General features: G+C 46.2%; 1 protein-coding gene across 2 annotated transcripts in view; it reads right to left on the bottom strand.

The window, feature by feature from the left end:
• Susd6 (sushi domain containing 6) overlaps nt 1-15,515 on the bottom strand; it is a 109,808-nt gene that overhangs the window by 83,964 nt on the left and 10,329 nt on the right. The window contains exon 1 of one of the 2 annotated variants that reach the window (XM_090344364.1): nt 2,142-2,389. The exons of the other annotated variant lie outside the window; for it this stretch is intronic. The gene's annotated coding sequence lies outside the window, so the exon portion shown is untranslated. Of the gene's footprint in view, nt 1-2,141; nt 2,390-15,515 lie in introns of those variants that run through there. 2 annotated transcript variants of the gene reach the window in all.

Genomic DNA, 15,515 nt, shown 5'->3' with positions numbered 1-15,515 from the left:
ACAATCTTGGAGGGAGGGAAACATTTCCTTGCTACTAAACTTTTCAGAAGCAAGTGTACTTCTGCCTTTGGAGGGTGTGTGTATACAAACAAGCGGGGAGGAAGCAGAAAGAGCAGGAACTGCTGTCCCAGCAACAGCCAAGGAGGAAATACCCAGCTAGAAGACAAATTACATAAGAGCACAAGTTCAATCACCACAGCATAAAGGAAATCACACAGTGCTGAGGTCTTGTCACCTGCCAGCCTGCATCTGTAGCACCTCATTCTACCTCTTCCTTGAATGCACCCAAATTCTAGGCTTTGAGAAGGTTGGTCTTATCAAGTATATCAAACTGTCAAGAGATAGTGGTTTGTTGTCAGGATTTACGCTAAGGACCAGATACCTCCCTCCATGTATCACGTAAGGATTTGTCTACTGTACCATTTCAACTATAATAACCAAAAGTCATTGTTTAGACAGGGATCCCATCTACAAGTTTCATAGCAATGTCTTCATACCTCTGCTTACTAGGCATAAGTTCCTTAAGCAATACATGGCTATCAATGAAAACAACATGAACCAGAATAAATTGAAGACTGTGAGTCATGAAAACCTGACTGGGTTCTGTCTTACTCACAGTATCTCCAACACCTGTCCATATCTAGAATACATTATGTATCACATAAGTACTCATAAAACTGAATGAAAAAAATGTGCAAGTGTGCAAATAATATAATGTGTACAATCTGAGAAATGGCTTCTACGAAGACTAGAGCCTACCCTTTGTGACTTTGGGCAGGTTGTGTAACTCATCTCAACTAGGAGAATGGTGATAACAATATCTAACGTTATTAAGGGAGATTTTAAAAAGTGGAGCTTGTAGCACAAGCTTGCAACACACTAACTACATCAAGAACATTTCCATGTTATTGCTATTATCACTGTCCTACAAAATTGCTTTATTACTGAGGTGTTTTGATAATCTCCCAAGCGTCGAGAAAAAAAATTGCAATTTTGATGCATACTTAAGCAGAAACAAAGCTCAGAAAACTCAGAACTGAAGTGCTAAGGGCATGTCTCTACTAGCCTCCAGTACATGGTGACAATTTGGGTGTGGAATTCCCAAAGCAGGAAAAAGTGTGTGTGTGTTTGTGTGTGTGTGTGTGTGTGTGCATGTGTTGTGCATTAGACACTTTAAGTCAAAAGGATACAAACAGCAAGAGGTAAGTTAACCACTGGAGAGTGGAAAGACAATTCAACTCCCTTTCTAGATACAGATCAACACTGTATTTGGATAGGTAGAGCAAGCACACAGATCCTCGGCAAGAGTAACAAAGCCCAGCATACTGTCGGTCCCCCCGAAACAATTCTGTAGCAACAGCAGCAGTAGGCCTCTCTGCAACCACCTCAAGTTCAGTGCAATCAGCCCACGTTCCCTGGGAGCAGCAGCCTCTTCCCTCCCAGAGTCCTCGCGGACACCACACGACCAGCCCCTCCCTTCCAATCCCGTTACAGAGAACTTAGCCCACAACCGGGCAGGAGAGTCAGGCTTGCACTAATATTTGCCGTTTAAAAAAAAAAAAAAGGCGTCAGAAAAAAAGTCTCCATGTACATGCATATTAAAAGACACAAAACAGGAAGTGGTTTCGGTGAGTTTCAGTCCAGATAAGTTTTCTGAGACTGGAGAGCAGACTTTTCGGGACTCCCGAAAGCTCCTGCACACGCACCGGCGGCTGCAACATTTCCTCAGGAAATTCCACCCCCGCCCGAGCCCGCCCGGCCCTGCCAGGACCCGCAGCTTCACTCGCCTCGCAGAAGGGGAAGAACAACAGCAATCAAGAGGGCAGCGGTCGCCCTGCGCACCGCCAGGCTCTGCCGGGAGGGAAGGTCCTCAAGTGCTCGGCCTCCTCCCGCTCGGCCCCCGCCCGGCACAGCCACTCCGCCGGCCCCTCCGACCCACCGGGCCAGGACTACCTCAGCGCAGGGTTCCGGCCGACGCCACCGGAGACCGGGTGCCCCGGCCCGGAGCGTGGAGCAAGGGCGGCCAGGCTGGGGCCGGCGTCCCTCAGGCTGATCCCCCCCCCACCTCCTGACAGCGGGCCGGGCGCACGCGGGGGATACAAAGCCGGCCCCGCTGGCCCCCGGCCTCGGTGACAACTCACCAGGGAGCTGCGCGGGGACCTCCGGAAAAGGGGGGCGCTCCGCCGCTGCGCGCGCCTCCGGGGTCTCGGGCGAGGCCCCGAGTGCCCTTGTCTGGCTCGCGCTGGCCGGCGGTACGGGAGGAGCCGGCTGAGAGCAGGAAGGAGGGAGGGAAGGAGGCGGGCGGGCGGCGAGGCAGTCACCGGCTTCAGAGACTAGAACTCGGCGGCGGCGACGGTAGTGGTGGTGACGGTGGTGGCGTTGGTGGAGGTGGTGGCGGCGGCGGCAGCGGCGGCGCCAGCGTCACTGGCCCAGCTGTATGGCGCGGGCGGGGGAGGCTCCTCCTGAGGATGGAGGAGGGGAGGGGGCGGGGCTAGAGGTGGAGCCAGGCGCGCACGCCACAAACGCGGGCGTCAAGCCGCCCGGGCGCCGAACTCCCCGAAAGGGAGGCCCCAGGCGCATGCGCCGCAGGTCTAGCCGGACGTCCAGCGGAAGGCGTAGACTTGGGGAGGAGCCTTAAAGAGACAACCGCGCCGACCGAGCTGGTGCGCTCCCCCGCAGGCTTGCAAACCTGAGGCTTTCCGCCGAGATGGCGACTGTGCGCTCTTCTTCGGCTCTTTGATCATTATTGCTATTTGCAAATGGCAGTAATCCAAATAATATCCAAAGAAGTGGACTGCGGTGCTCTGCTGCCCACGATTGCCTGGTTATTACCTGCTTGCGCGAGAGGTCAAGTCAGGAGGAGCTAACATCCTCACTAAGCAGCACTGTGGTGCCCCTAACTAGGTTTTTGTGTGGAAAAGCAGATCTGAAGTCCCGCTAAAATTTAGCAGAGGTCTTCGGAACGAATATTTCAGGACACTAAGGTTGAAAGAACTGAAGTTCCCTTCCGGAGCAAGAGCTGGCCGATCCCTGCCAGGCTCCAAAGCTCTGTTCCCATCCTGAACCCTGCTTTCCCTCATATCCTATGTGAGCACTTTGTGCAATGGCTGGTTACGTCATTTGCTGCTGGTGCTGGTTCTTATCTTTGTGCCCCGGGCCCTTGTACTCTGCCTATCTCCGAGATAAACCTGAACATTTATGTTCTGGTGCTCTCCTAGCCCGGGGTGGGGTAGGGGTCATCCCGTCCCGCGGCCTTGTTTTACCGGATGCCTATGGGGGTGCTAGGGACAGAACCCCAGCCTAACTCACCTATTCCACAAAGCTCTACCGCTGGAGCTTTTCACTCCGTTTTTTTTTTTTTTCTTTCCTCTTTTGACAAGACTAGATTCCTTCCGGACTTCTCACCAACTCTAGTTTTAGAAGGCTTTGGGGGGAAATACTATGAATTAACACAGCATGTTAAATAAGGCAACAGCAAGCAGAACCGTCCCCCTCCCCCCCACACACAGATCTCTACTACCTTCCCCACCCACACCCCCACCAGCAAACACTGATCACCAAGAAGGTCCTCCCTCTTCAACACCCCACAGCTTGTTGCTGCCTTTTCCACAAGCAGCCTATTTTTGCCCTGTGGCTTTCCTTCCTTGCCTTCCAGCTCATTTCTCCCTCTAGAGGGGGCTGCACTGCTCAGACCATAAGGGGTTGATAAACATCAGAACTGCCTTGACACTGCAAAAGAGCTTACTTAGCAAAAACCTGTGACCCTGGCAGTAGCACCCCAAGACGAAAGTAAGTGTCCGGTAAAGCGAGGGAAAAGTAGAGGAAGAATTGGAAGACAAAAGAAAGCATGAACGCACAGGCTGCAAACCTTGCTCAGGTCCTAGCCTCCTAAAGTAGGTAAGTTTACAGGTGTGAGCCACCAGTGCCTTGCCTTTACACAACCTTTCTAGGGCATTTCCTTTGGTCCTTCTATGGAACTTGAGCTGCTCAGAGCATCACTAATTCAGTATTTTCTTCAGCTTTGCATTGCCAACATCAAGGTAAATTTCTTTTCTACCTTGGCAAATGTTGGCTCACAATCCTCTCCCCTTCCTTCCTCCAGCCTGGGGCAAAAGCCAGGCCCAATTACATACCTGTAATGCTAGCTCCTTAGGAGGCTGAGATCTGAGGTTCAAAGCCAACCTGGGCACTAAAGTCCGTGAGATTCATCTCCAATTAACTAGAAAACCGGAAGTGGCGCTGGGGCTCAAGTGGTAGAGCACTATCCTTGAGCTGAAGCACTCAGGGACAGCACCCAGAACCAGAGTTCAAGCCCTGGGTTCAATTCCCTGGTACCATATACACAGGAAAAGCCAGAAGTGGTGCTGTGGTTCAAGTAGAAGAGCACTAGCCTTGAGGAAAACACAAGGGGACAGTGCCCAGGCCCTGAGTTCAAGCCCTGGGACTGGCAAAAAAAAAAAAAAAAAAGGAAAAAGATTATGAATTTTCCTGCCCTGGCTGGCTTCAAACCACAATCCTCAGAACTCTGCTTCCTAACTAGCCACCAGCACCCACCATTGCCAATTTAAAAAGAAATTACCTGAAAGGTAGTGTACAAAGGAGTTGCCATTCAACAAAGCGGTTTGTGAATACAGTGAATCTTAAGCAAAAAAGGCTGGGATGTGGCTCAAAAATAAGAGCACCTGCCTAACAAATGGAAGGAAAGAAAGAGGAAGGAAGAGAAAAAGGTTTTAAACAAGAACTGGGGTGGATTGGGAGGAGTGTCAATGTACAAGGAAGCGACATTGCTTTAGTTTTTTCTCAAGTAGAGTCTTACAATATTTTTTGTCTGAGCTAGACTGGATGGCAATCCTACTTACTATACTTCCCAAGTAGCAAGGATGACAAGTCTAATACACCCAGCATTTTTGTTAGGATAGGGTTTCTCCAATTTTTTTTTTTTTTTTTTTTTTTTTGCCGTCTTGGGGCTTGAACTCTGTCCTTGGCTTTCTGAAGCGTAGAGCTCTACCACTTGGTACCACATACATAGAAAAAGCCAGAAGTGGTACTGTGGCTCAAGGAATCGAACCCAGGCCTTTGGCCTAGTGGTAGGAGTGCTTGCCTAGCATGCACAAACTCCCAGCCTCTCTAACATTTTAACATGGCTGGCTTTGAACAGCCTTTTTCCTGATCCCCACCTTCTAATTAGCTGGGATTACAGGCATGAGCCACCATGCGTGATAATATTTTTTGAATTTAATTCAATCTCAATATTTCAAAAAAATAATAAAGAAATTTTACTGAGATAACTCACCACTAATTTGCAGTTGAAATGTGCAATTATACATTTAATGTGCACAATTCAAATATATTCACAATATTTTTCAAACCATTACCACAACCACTTTTTATGTATGTTTTCATAACCCCAAAAAGATACTATAAAAATGGTTCATCCCCTTCCCAAACTTCTTTCCTAAGCAACCAATAAGTCTATTTTAAAGTGTTTAGAATAAGCAAACATATAAATGTAGTCTTCCCAAGTCCTGAGCATTGTCCTTGGACTTTCTCAAGGCTAGAGCTCTACCAATTGAGCACAGCACTACTTCGAATCTGGGTCTTCGTGCATGCTAGGCAAGCACTCTACCGCTAGACCATGCATGCTAGGCAAGCACTCTACCGCTAGGCCAAACTCCCAGCCCTGATTTTTTGTTGTTGTTTTGACTTCTTATATCCAGCATAATACATTTTAATTTTAAGGCTATTTTTTCCATTTCTTTAGACTTTGCTTTAATTCTAAATAGATTTATGATGGTTCTTCCAGCCAATATTGCTCATTGGTGGTTCTTTCTGGGTTTCAATTCCCCCCCCCCCCGGGGGAAAAGGCTACACTGAAGATAGAATCTAGAGGCTATGCTAAAGATAGAATCTAAAGACAAATTTTCTGAGTGTACAAGCAGGCTAGAATCTAGAGTGTACAAGCAGGCTATCACTGAACTACACCTACAGCCCCCAATAGAAAGCTCTGGGGTTAGTCTGACAGTCTCTGGCAAATTGTCAGCAGTGTTAAACAGGGATAACTGGCATCTCTGCTTGCCAGGACTGAGGGGGTTCCTCGCACATGGGACTCCAGGGCTAAAGCTAGGACTGTTCTAGACAAAGTGGAATGAACTGGTCCCTCCTTTGGAAAGAATTTGGAGGTAGGATATTCCTTCCTCTTTGAGTATGTGCTTTCTCCAATATCAGGGCAGAGAAGCTTGGCTCCACCAGAGTGAGGGTGAGAGAAGGCTAAGAATAAGTCCACAGTGTACCTGTTCCCATGGTTATTGCATTTAAGAACAATAATGGCAGCCACTATTTCTAGGGCACCTACTGTGTGCAGGTACTTGTTAGGAGCTTTATCCCTATGACCTCTAATTCTGACAACAATCCTCCAAGTCAAGGATCATCAACACCATTTACACAAGCAGTTTGGAGAGATATTTATGACATCAAAACCACATAGGTATGTTGTAAAACCAGAATTCATTCTTGCTTGCTCCAAAGGTCAAATTCTTCCAAACAAAACATGTGGTGCTTCCCACCCTCAACATGAATAGTAAAAATGTCTCCACGTATCTCTTGATCTGTCTCAAAGTGCTTATTTGCACATCGAGCATTCTATTCTCACAACATTCTTATAAATTTTGCCTGTAAGAAAGTAAAGGCACTTCAGCGTGCTTATGTAGTCTCACACAGGAATAAGGTCTGGTTTCGTGTTTCAATTCAGGATTCCTAGGGCAGGAAGCCCAAGAAAGTAAACTCAGGTGAGGTGGATGTTTTCTGCCACGCTCACCACCAAAAGTCAAAGTCCACATAGCCAGACACACGGACTCTAAGGCCTGAACTATGAGCCACTCCCATTCCAGAAGAGGAAGGACCTGAGCTTAAGTGGTTGAGAATATGAACCTTTTCTATCACTGGACACTCCTCAGAGCTTGCTGGGAACCTAGGAGGGCCAAGTTCCCAATCCCCATAAGCCCCTGGTCAGTGGGGGCTTTGGGCAGGTGCCTTTCCCAGCTCTGGCCTCTGCAAACCAGCAACTACAAGTTGCTCACCCCAACCACAGCACTGACCACAGCCCTAGAAAATGTGCACTGGCCAAGCAGGTATGGGCAACCTTCCCTCCCACTGTGTAGAAGCAATAAACACTGGAAGTATTTTCATTCCTAATAGACAACACTGTTACCTAGTTTACCTAGTGTATAATAGTATGCTTAAGGCCCTGGGCTAAAGTACCCAAAAAATAAAGGACAAGTATTCTACCACTTGAGCACTGAAGGACTTGCTTCTTCCCTCTAGGCCCAATTATTTTATGTATCTGAAGACCCTATATGAAGGACTTGCCTCTCACCTCTTGGCCCAATTGTTTTCTATATCTGAAGATGGAATCCCAGTCACATAAGGATAGGCACCTCACTAGAATTAATGACTCTTTCATTAACCACTGCCTCCTTGTTCAGACTCCATAAAAAGCCCAACTCCAACTACACTTCCTTGCACAACCTCCAATCTCATGAGAAGGTTGCTTCCCCTCCAGGTTTTATCTGAATAAACAGTCCTCCTCTGTGGAAGATTTGAGTCTGGCCTGTTTCCTTCCTTTCTCCTCCACTTTCCCAACAAACATTCCTTCAGCCCTCCCTGCCACCACCACCCAAGAAAATCTAACCAATAGACTGGGCAACATAGTAAGATTCTGTCTCAGAAAAGAAAGATGTCGGTACCCATGGCTCATGTCTATAATCCTATTTAGGCTGAGATCTAAGGATTGTGGTTCAGAGCCAGCCTAGGCAGTAAAGTCTGTGAGATTCTAATCTCCAATTAACCATAAAAAAGAAAAAAAGAAAGCGAGCCAGAAATGGAGCTATGGCTCATTTGTTAGCTTTTTCCACTCAGGGTCTGGGCACTGTCCCTTAGAGTACCAGCATACTTACAAAAAGAGAGAAGAGGAATGAAGAGAAAGAGAAAGAACAGACCGGTGTTCTCTTCTTTTCCTGCTCCTCCTTCTCCTGCATGTTACAAGAACCCAGTGGAAGAATGCCAGACCCCTTCACTAGTATATACCCTTGGGCTCGATAACTTTCGTCCAAGAGCTGGAACTAGGTTCACAGTGGCACCAGCTAGGACAGAAGAAGAGACTGAGCTGGCTGCTACTATGAACCCAGCCAGCCCACACCCCATACTGCTCCCAGTCACATGACAATGCATCTTTTTTTTTTTTTTGCCAGTCCTGGGCTTGAGCTCAGGGCCTGAGCACTGTCCTTGGACTTTCTCAAGGCTAGAGCTCTACCACTTGAGCCTCAGCACCATTTCCAGCTTTTTTCTATGTATGTGGTAACGAGGAATCGAACCCGGGTCTTCATGCATGCTAGGCAAGCACTTTAACCACTAGGCCAAACTCCTGGCCCATGACAATGCATCTTGTGATGCCTGTCTTCGAAGAGATAGCCCTGGTGTCTCATTTTTTGGTGATTTAATGGTAAGGAATGGAGGAAAAGGGCAGCCTTCTTCACTTGTTAGGGCTCTTGGTTCCAGATCCTGTTGGCTGGCTGTGAAGAGGCAGGCCCCTTTTTTGGCTGGTCACCAACTAAGACAGACTATAACCTCAGGTACTTTGAAGGTGCTGAGGACAAAATCCAAAGTGTAGCTTTACCCCCAGCTGTGTTAGTCAACACTACACAGAGAAGCTTCATGGATTAAATTTATACAGCCTGCCAAGCACCGTGCTGCTGATGTTCTTAAACCTTACAATAATCTATTGTCTCCATTTTGTACTTGAGGTAACTAAGGTTCAGGAAAATTAAAGATAGGGCCCAGGTCACAGTTACTAAGCAGCAGTCAGTCCTGCCTGCGCTTTGTTTCTCCCTTTCCCTCCAGAGTTGGATCTCTAGTTATCAACCAAGATAAAGGTGTGGAAGTCTGAGAGGAAGACTGCCTGGAGTGAGGAGTTAGGCATTCACAAAGGAATGAGGCCCGACCTCTAGTGGTGAGAATAAGAATGCAGGCCTTTGCACTTGAGATTCCCGCAAGTTTCTCAAACCCTCTCTCCACAGAGCACAGCCGCAGATCCTCAGCACAGGACACTGGGTAACAAGGAAAACTCTTCTGAGACAGATAAACGGACCATAAAAAGAAGCACTTCCTCCAAACCCAAGAGCCTCCAAACCTATGTCCCAAAGCATTGACTAACATCCCCCTACCACGTGTATTCCTTACTCCCATGAAATGAGTATCTTGGATAACAGAACCTGCCAGTACAATAACTATGGAAAGTCAGCCAAGATGACTCACACCTGGAATCCTAGCTACTTAGGAGGCTAAGATCTGAGGATGAAGGTTCAAAGCCAGTCTAGGCACAAAAGGACCCAAGACTCCTACCTCCAATTAACCTCTAGAAAACAGGAAGTGGGGCTTGGCTCAAGGGTAGGGCAATAGCCTTGGGCTACAGAGCTCAGGGACAATGTCCAGGCCCAGGGGCAGAGTGGTAGCCTTGAGCTGAAGAGCTCAAGAACAGCACCCAGGCAGAGTTCAAGCTCCATGACCCACAAAACAAACAAACAACAACAAAAAAAAAACCTGCAGAAAATAAACATATGCATGTATATCTTTTATCAAAAGACACAAAACAATGTTCATAACATTCTTTACAATATTACAAAAGCAAAAAAAAAAAAAAAAACCAAAGACAACTCAAATGTCTACCAAGGGTAGAATGGATAAGTAGTCTGATATATTAATATGGTAAGATATTACACAACAGACAAGAATGTGCGAACTTCCAATTCACATAATGGGAGAAATCTCCCCCAAACAGGCAGTACTAGAGTTAATACTCAGGGCCTCTTGTTTATTAGGCGATATTCTACCACTTGACTATTCCCCTAGACCTTGCATTTTTGCCCTTGATGGGCCTCAAACCTCAGTCTTCCTATTTACCACCTCCTGAATAGCTGAGATTAGGAGTGTGACCCACTACACCCAGACTTGTTTTGAGACTTTTGTTTATGTCAGTCCCTCTATGCCAGGTGTTTGAGGGACATTTTCTTTTTTTTGCCAGTCCTGGGGCTTGAGCTTAGGGAAATCCCAAGGACATTGCTCAGGCCCTAAGGCTAGCACGATACCACTTGAGCCACAGCACCACTTCAGGCTTTTTCTTTATATGTGGAACTGATGAATCAAACCCAGGTCTTTGGCCTAGTGGTAGAGTGCTTGCCTGGCATGCACAAACTCCCAGCCCCCCAAAACAGAATTTTGACTGAAAGAAGCCAGACACAAAATAACATACTGTATGTTTCCACTGTACATAAATAAATTATAGAAGAGGCTAAAATAGAAGCAAAACCAATTTTATTTGGGTGCAGAATAGATTTGCAGATTGGGAACACTTGCTCAAGGAAGAAACCAGGTGAGTGTCCAGACAATAAGAAAGACTTCGGCTTTCAAGACAAAGAAAATTGTTTGGAGAAGAGAAACAGGATTGAGACAATTCCACTGGGAGCCTGGGTAGTTGTAAAGATGGTTGGAATGTTCAGGCCCAGGGGCAATATGGCTAATCTAGAATTCCTAGATTCCAGAACATTGTTCCCTCTGACAGTTTCAGTTCCAGACATGATGTCTGTGTGGCAAAAGCCTTGAAGAATTAGAAAAAAGGATTTTACCTATTGACTATTCAGTAGCTATTTATTTATGTCAAGCTTAAAAACAGGTAAAGTTAAGGCTTTAGAAGTCAGGATTGTAGTTAACTTTAGGAGTTATGACTGAAAATAGACTTCAAGTGCTTTACTTTTCTACTTCTCTTTCCTCCTTATCCTCTTCTTCCTCCTTTAGCAAATCCAGGCCTCATATATGCTGAGTCTGTTTGTGGGTTTTTTGTTTGTTTGTTTTGCGGGAGGAGATTAAGGGCTTGAACTCAGCTTGGGCACTGTCTCTGAGCTCTTTTGCTCAAGACTAGCGCTCTATCCCTTTGAGCCACAGCTCTACCTCCAGTTAATTGTGTGGTTAAGTGGACCTAAGTATCACAGGGACTTTGCTGCCCCTTCAAACCATGGTCATTAGATATCAGCCTCTGACTAGCTAGGATTACAGGCTCAAGCCACCTCCACCAGCTCACTTCTGGCCTTTTTTGTTTATGCAGTACCAAGAAATCAAAATCCAAGCTTTCATGCTTGCTAGGCAAGCACTCTACCACTAAGCCAGATTCCCAGCCCAGAATCTTATTTTAAATGTAAATTTCCACAAGTGTGTGTGTGTGTATGTACCAGTACTGGGGCCTGTACTCAGCCTGAGTGCTGTCATTTAGTTTTTTCACCCAAGGCTGGTGCTCTACTACTTGAGCCATACTTCCACTTCCAGCTTTGTGATTAATTGTAGTCTTATGGATTCTCCTGCCTGGTCTGTCTTCCAACCCCAACCCTCAGATCTCAGCTTCCTGAGTAGTTAGGACTACAAGTATAAGCTACCTGCAGACATACAATGTCCTTTTAATGCTTCTTCTGATATTTCTTATAATTCATATAATTTGTAGAGGATTGAGAAACTCAAAGTGGCCTCAGCTTCTGTGCATATCAATTTTCTCATTGTCTTTTCAATGGAAGAATAGTAAGTTTGAAGTCGTTTGTTAATAACAGACGTTTCCTATGAAACCATATTTTTCCACTGAATACAATATTTTCTGTCCTCAAATTTAGACCTCACTATTTTTACAGAAATAAGGAAGTCTTCCAAAAAAAAAGAAAGAAAGAGAGAAAGATTGATCTTTCCACGGGAGACTGAGCACCATTCTCCTGTGTAAGTCCTTCTCTGGTCACTGCTGCTGCTGTCCCTGAAGATGCCACCAATCCAAATCCAGTGCTCCAGAGTGTTGCAGTCATGCATGTGCACACCAAGCCCTGAGGTCCAGATACCTTCTCTGACCTCCCTGTGGCCTATCATTGAGGGGGTGGAGTCATCTTCACAACCATACAGAGTTGATCTATTGGATTTTTCTTATCAAACACAAGTTCAGCCAGGCACTGATAGCTCACACCTATAGTTGTACTGTGATCTGAGGATCATAGTACAAAGCCAGCCCAGGCAGCAAAGTCCATGAGAATCTTAGCTCCAATTAAACACCAAAAAGTCTGAAATGGCGCAATGGCTCAAAGTAGTAGAGCACTAGCCTTAAGCAAAAAAAAAAAAACAAAAAACAAAAAAACAAGGATAGCACCCTGGCCCTGAGTTCAAGATCCAGAACCTGTACAAAACAAGCAAACAAACCTAAACTACAACAACAACAACAAAATACAAGTTCAGGGCTGGGAATGTGGCTTAGTGGTTGCCTACCATGAGTGAAGCCCTGGGTTCGATTCCTCAGTACCACACAGAAAAAGTCAGAAGTGGTGGTATTGCTCAAGTGGTAGAGTACTAGCCTTGGTAGAGTGCTAGCCTTGAGCACAGAGAAACTCAGGGCCAGGGCAGTGTCCCTGAGCCTAAACCCCAGGACTGGCAAACACACACACACACACACACACACACACACACGTATGCACGCACACACGCTCAGAGACAAAGTTACCTTATAATCTCTATAATCTCAACACTTTAGGAGGCTGAGGCAGAAAGATCTATAGAGTTCTAGGTCTGTCTGGGATACACAGTAAGATGAGACATTGTGTAAGAAAAAAAAAAATGAGAAAGCACTAAGCCAAGGCAAGGTCTTTCTAAGCACAAGATCTACAGATGTAGATCACATGTAGATCACATGCAGGCAGCTGGCCCTGTACTGGGCAATGACAGGCAGGGCAGAAGATAGGGTCTTAATAAGAACAGTTGTTGCTCCAAGAATCCACTAGCCTCCAACAGTGGCAGGAGGCATGGAAGGAAGCTAGAAGAGGTATCCCCTCCCTACCCAGATGGCCCAGGACTGCCTGCTCTGCACTCTGTTGTAACCAAAAGCCCATCCACAGGGACTGCTATCCCTTTAAGACATGACCTAAGGCCCCTCACCTGTAGCCTGTGACTGTTACTGTCCCCAGGGATACAGTTCCTGCCTTCACCCCAACCTCTTCCCTGCCCTCACTCTGCATGCATGAAGACAGCCTGAGGGTGGGCCTGGTCCCAACCCTTCTTTGGGAGGTAAGTAATCTTTTCAGAGAAAAAAAAAATGTCAAGGGAACTAGAAAGATGAAAATAAGTGGAAAAAACATGACAAAAGAAACTGGCCTGAAAATGCTGGTCCTGTTTGAAGCCTTCAGTGAAACCCATGCATCTATCCTCTCCACAGCTCTCAGGGAGTATCACTGCTGTCATTTTTCTTCCTAGCTCAACAGCCAGGCTCATTCCTGGGCAGTGACTTCAGAAGCTGCAAGGAGAATTGGCTGGCCTCAGACACACTGTCAGTGAGGGCTCTAGGGCCTCAGAAGTCTAACAAATGACACATGTGCATACATAAGGTCTCAGTTAAAAGAAGATCTGTAACAACCCTATGTGGCAGGAATCATTAGATCTGACATTTCTGAGCCTCTGTGTCCCATTGCTAAAGCAAAGTCACCAGCTAGGAAGTGTCAGAGCCAGGATTCGAACCAGGATTTGCCTGATGGCAAATCCAAAGCTCTTTTCCCTGTACTGTGGAATCATGTGCCTTTCCTCTAAAATGGCCCTTTAGCAGATCAATATAATCAAATAGGCCATTTCTTCTATATGCTAATTTTCCTAGACTCTATGTATGTATGCACTTATCCATTCAACTATCCATCAATTAACTGATATACTAGTACTGGCTTGGCATGACTATGCCAGAGTCCTAGCCCCTAGCCTCTCCTTTTCATTTACTTCTAGTGCCATCTCAGCTACCTAGAGTTTCAAATAGTCAGAGGCAGAACTTTCAGCCAGACTGTGTGGACAGGTATGTCTCAGGTCCCTCAAATCACCTGTTTGAAAGACACCTGAACAGGTAGGCTTTTATGCAGATGTGGTTTGTGGTCTGGTGCCTACATTATTTCTACCATGACTCAAATCCTGATTCCTTAGATGGAGTGCAAAGCTGGAAGAGGAAGGATTCTACATCCAGCACTCTGTGGGTTACATGCCAGGGAGATAATTGCACCATTCCCAATTATGAGTCCTTTCTTTTGTTTTTCAAAAGACTCACTGGGATTCCTGGGTTTTTTTTTTGGGGGGGGGAGCAGGAAGGATGGGTAGAACAATTATCCTGGGAATCCTTGATACCTAATCCTTCCTCAGACACTGCACCAGTGGAGAGTCTAAAAGTTTTTATTCAATAGCTTCTGGAAACTTCTACTTCCCTAGTCCATGCCTAAGGCCCACCCAGTTATGTGAATGCTGTCAATCCACACATCTGTTCCAGAGGCTTAATCCAGCATTGGGAATGCTTCCCTTCCCCCCAGTCTTTGGCCTGGCACCACTCCCAGCCCCAGCCAGCAAGAGCTGCAGCGTTTCTGTCTCTTTCCCAGCAGAAGCTTTGTATGGCCCAAGGAGTGACTTTGATCTCCACGTTGCTGGGGAGGGCTGTGAATGGAGGGAAGAGGAGTGAAGAAAGGAAGGCCTGCACACACTCGCTCCAGCTCTAGCCCTTCCACCCGCAGAGAAGGCTGAAAGCCCAAAGAGCTGACAGATATGATTTATATGCCTTACATTTGACTTTGATACTCACCCTCAGGCAGAAATTGTCCTCAGTTCTAGCAGTATATTGTGAAATTGAGTTAAGGAAGGGTGCCTACAAATGCACCTTGATATCTTTTGGTATTCGAAAAATAAATTAGGTGAACAAGATATTCACGGACACTCCCGAACACCAAAAGATAGGGAGTGTCTACAAATGTGTCATTGAACTATTTTGTGACTGTAGTAACCAAGACACTATTTCCACAGTAGTGTATTCTAGATTCTTCCCAGATTATTCTAAGTTATTGCTCTATAAATGCCTACAGACACAGCTTTTGTTTTCGAGCATTTGTCATCTATCACAAGAATATGGTTGGGGATGTGCCTTAGTGGTAGAGAAGTAAATTGACAAAGGTGACAGCAATTTTTTTTTGCCAGTTCTGGGGCTGGAACTCAGGGCCTGAGCACTGTCCTTGGCATTTCTCAAGGTTAGAGCTCTACCACTTGAGCCACAGCATCTTTCCAGCTTTTTCTATGTATGTGATACTGAGGAAGTAAACCCAGGTCTTCGTTCATGCTAGGTGAGAGGTGACAGCAATTTTACAGAGAAAAACTATATAATTAACTATCTAGCGAGTCCCTGAGTTTTGATGGACTCAAGTTCCCTCAGGTCACTTAGTGTTTCTACAAGGGTCTCAGGCCCACTGAGAACAGTGTTTCTACAAGGGTCTCTGTCACACTTGTTCTCAGTGGGCCTATCTTCCTGATGGAGACTTCTGAGGCCCGAGTGTTCACTCTGTCAAACTCTATGATCCCTCAGGCTTTTCCCAGGACCAGCCTGAGGCTTGATCCTCTGCTCCTAACCTTCTAGATGTCCAGTTCTCTCCAGTATCTCT

Source organism: Megascapheus bottae, chromosome 14, assembly GCF_031878675.1.
Source record: "Megascapheus bottae isolate mThoBot1 chromosome 14, mThoBot2.hap1, whole genome shotgun sequence".
NCBI classification, from domain to species: domain Eukaryota; kingdom Metazoa; phylum Chordata; class Mammalia; order Rodentia; family Geomyidae; genus Megascapheus; species Megascapheus bottae.
This window is presented reverse-complemented; position numbering and strand designations above follow the sequence as displayed.